At 33.8% G+C, this 4,290-nt stretch overlaps 1 long non-coding RNA gene across 1 annotated transcript; it reads left to right on the top strand.

Annotated features, from left to right (window-relative positions):
* The first annotated feature begins 2,455 nt into the window (after positions 1-2,455).
* Positions 2,456-3,288, top strand: LOC109120297 (uncharacterized). Its single transcript, XR_011221041.1, has 3 exons — positions 2,456-2,571; positions 2,966-3,058; positions 3,164-3,288. It is a non-coding gene; the product is annotated as an uncharacterized lncRNA (long non-coding RNA).
* The last annotated feature ends 1,002 nt before the right edge of the window (positions 3,289-4,290 follow it).

Here is a 4,290-nt window from a genome sequence, read left to right as displayed (position 1 = left end):
TGTTCCCTCGACAAGGTAAAGTTGTCGAAGGCTTCATGACATTTCCTTTGACTCATTTGGAGAAAGCTCAAGCTCATCGATGTGTATTACTTAATTGCGCTTCAACAAATCCATTTATTGAGTAAGTAATTTAAATAATCTTGATCTATTAAAAAATATTAATAAAATGGTTGTTCATTGATTTTATTTGTAGTGAATTTAGGCAACACATTAAAAGGAGTTCAAGAGGCAGAAAACCTTCTGTAACAGAGGTAGAAAAGAGAATTAATAGAGAGTTTACTGATTGGTTTCCTAAGCGGGTGAGTGATTGAAATTAGATGATAGTTTTGCATAGGATTTCTAATTCAATTTAGAATATCTGACGAAAATATTTTTCTTATTTAGATAATGAATCCAGATATAGAAGACACAATCTCTGATGATATAAAGTTTTTAACACAAGGTCCAGCGCCATATGCAAGTAGATTCACTGCTTATAACATTAATGGGTTCAAATTTCGAACTTTGTCCAGAGAACAATGATTGAAAACTCAAAATAGTGGAGTTTTTCTTATGTCTGACACTTCTTGCGTTGCATCTAGTGCTGATAGAAATGCAAGACAAGAAGACTGGCCATACTATGGGAAGTTGGAAGATATTATTGAGCTTAACTATTATGGAACGTTCAGGGTTGTGCTTTTCAAATGCAAGTGGCCTGACACTACTCGAGATAGAGTGTTTAAAAGAGATGTTTGGAACTTTAATTGTGTCAATTTTTCTAAATTGATTCACACCGGTGATCGTGAGGATGATGATCCTTATATTGAAGCATCACAAGCAAATATGGTTTACTATGTTGATGATGAAACAGATAAAGAATGGAGTGTAGCTATACATTTACAACCAAGAGATGTGTTTGACATGGGACAAGTTGATGAAGAAGAGATATTTGAGAGTGCCCTACCAACAACAAGAATTTGAAAATTTTTTCGATGTTGATTATGGAAATGTCCAAATCTCAACAGAGGAGCATATGTTTGAACACACATAGCATGCTTTTTAGTTTTGGCGTAAAGGAAAAACTATTTGTATATGCTAATCACATACCTCTTTTATTAAGATTTGAACTTTTCATGTGTGTGTGGATCTGGATACAAATTTCTGATTACAGTATTTTTATAAGAATTTCTGATTACATTATTTTTTTAAGAATTTCTTATTTATCTTATCTTTGATTTATTGTAGAAATGGCAAAGACCAAGCGCGGTCAGAACTTGCAAAACTCAATTCAAACACAACCTACATTGTCAGTTCAGCCCAACGTACAACCAACCACATCACAATCGATTTCATCAATTCAAGCGAAAAGACAGATAACTTCCTCAATTCAGGCTACATCACAGCCGGTTCAGTCAACTCATGCTGCATCACAGTCTATTTTCACAAATCAGGTTGTATCACATTTGGCTTCATCAAGTCAGGCTGAATCACAACCGAAATTATTTAAGAAGCGTGTTGTTGGACGCGAGTCTACGGAGTATTGGACCGTAGAAGCAATAGGTAAACCTTACACTTCTGCTTTCTTTTTCATCTTTTTTTTTTCTTCTCCATTTGTCTTGTTTTTCTTCTTCTTGTTAGAGGGGCTTGTCCTATTTTCCCCCTCACTTTTCATCTTCTTTTCTACCTACTCCCTTCATTTCAACCACAAAGTGAAAAAAATACAAGTTTCTTGGTTTCCCCTCAATGTCTTGATGATCAAAAGTCATTATTGCTGCAGTTGAAGGGCAGCTTCCAGTATGATTCTACTTTATCAAATAAATTGACATGATGGTGCAATTGGAATGGGGTTACATGTGACCTCTCTGGTTATATTATTTGACCCCTCCATTTTGTCACCTTTTTTTGTATTTCCAGTAAAGAATACGTCACATAATAAAGTGTTGTGCGGAATTTTAGATAATACGAGAAAATATAAACGCGAAAAACAAGACAACAGATTTACGTGGTTCACCAATAAATTGGCTACGTCCACGGGAAGAGAGGGAGCAGTTTTATTATGGAGAGGCAAAAAACAGAATTACAAAATATATAGGGTTTGTCATAGCGTCTATATATATATATAGTGCTAAGATACGCCCTAACAGGTTTGGGCCCAACATACAGAATAATAAAGAATAACGGGTCCGATTCAAGACATTCAACATAAAGAATAATAAAAGGCAACAAACCACTGTGGAACAATAGAGGGAAACAATTAAAAACATAAACAAGTACTACAACCCACTCTAGAACATGATTGGTTGGAAAATTGAACATGTTTTCATTTCATATCATTTTCACTATTCCAGATTCAGAAGGAAACAAAAAAAAAAGTCAAAGTGAAAGTTAAAGAAGTACTAAATTTATCTGGAGAAGATCGTATTGTGGTTAATTTTGACTACCTGGATTGTCCATTTGGAGAAGCACAACCCCTTCTTTCTAGTTTTTGTGGATTTTTTAGCTGCTGATTCGTCCTTATTTCCAATGCACTTTGACAAATGGCCAAATATGCCTATGTCATACTTCGATAGCGTCTTTGATCAAATCATAGTGGTATAAACTCTATATTCTTAATACTATACTTATATTTTTTTCTTGAATCTTTATATTTAAATTTAAACGGTAAGCTAACTAGTGTTTACTATTGAAGCCTCGATTTTTTTTCGAGACAACCAACTTAGCTGCTCGACAATATGTTTATAATTGTATTTCAAAGAAGTGGAGTGCAAATAGGTTGGACATATGGAAAGTGTTCAGTGATCCACTAAAAAGCAAAACTCAGATTATGGATAATGTTCCACATGGAATTCCAAGAGATTAGTGGACTTCTTATGTTAATTATCATTATAAAAAGAAACACAGGTATATATATTTAATTGTTTTAACTAGTATGTGTAGTCATATAATTACTTTTTAATGATTGAATTTCGTGTATCTTTTTTATTAGGAAATGTGCAACAGAAATGCTGAAAGTCGAAAGAAACAAATCATTCCACACACAGGTGGATCCAAAGCTAACTCTAGAAGAAGGGCTGAAATGGTTAAAGATTTTAGATCTTTTCATTTTATTTAGTTATTAAGATGACTTATTGTGTAATTATTTTTAATTAGTCAAGTTATTCTAAGTTGATTGTTTTGCTTATAGATGGCTGAGACCGGTCAAATGCCTGGACGAGCAGAACTTTATCTTGCTACTCATAAGAATGTAGATGGAGCATATGTAAATGAAGCGTCAAAAGTTATCTGTGTAAGTTAGTTAATGGGGGAAATAATAGCACTCCAGTTCCTTGGTTGTGTCAAGTCTGTCCCTATTCTATTAACAAGTTATGTCAAGCAGTTTATGTTTAGTCTCTTATTTATTTTAAACCTGAGATTCTCTGTTAATATTTTCGTCATTGCTATTGTTCAAATCAGTTTGATGGTGCCTCGTTTAGTATAGTGTGCTGTCATTTTGCAGTGATCTAAAATCCTTGCTTGAGTAAATGATTTAAAATTATGTCTCACTACTTATCTCTCACTTGGATTGAATATATGCATCTACTTTGCTTAAAATGTGAATGCCTAACCCAGGAAAATGTATTTTATGAATGCTAAACTCAGGAGTAAAGGAATTCCTAACTCAGGAATATGTAAATGCACTTTGATTATATTTAGGTATACATCTTTGTTCTCAATTACTTTTTAAAATTTTGATAAAGTGTTCTGTGTGTATACTCAGGAAAAAATTCAGCAAACTTTGAGTCAAAGCACTGTGGATGAGTCTATAATATCGCCAGATGATGCAGTTGGAAAAGTTCTAGGAAAAGAGCACTCTGGAACGGTAAGGTGTTTGGGATTAGGAGTTGTTCCCACTAGAGTTTTTAAACAAGCAAGACCTCGATTCAGCGGTATGAATGCTTCGAGTGTTTCATGTCCATCCAATTGCCAGGAGAACTACAATAAATTGTTGAATTCTCACATTCAAATGATGGCTGCTTTCAAGTCATATATGATAATGAAAGAAAGGGCATTACCAGAACAATTTGTGGGTTTATTTGCTCCTACTACTACAATGGTAAATATAATGTTTACATTCTCTCTTCTTGAATGACCTTATTTATATATCAGATATGTTCGTTTAGTTGCAGCCATCTTCTGGATCCACTGTATTTTCTAGTGATATATCTACTGAGACTAGCTTCTTTATTTTTGGCAAAGTTTTATGGGCAAGCAGTACTCATGGTCCAGAACATATTTTTACATGTTAGTATTGACCTATTTGTTGATGAGTGG

The sequence above is a fragment of the Solanum lycopersicum genome, chromosome 5 (genome assembly GCF_036512215.1).
Source record: "Solanum lycopersicum chromosome 5, SLM_r2.1".
NCBI classification, from domain to species: Eukaryota; Viridiplantae; Streptophyta; class Magnoliopsida; order Solanales; family Solanaceae; genus Solanum; species Solanum lycopersicum.
This window is presented reverse-complemented; position numbering and strand designations above follow the sequence as displayed.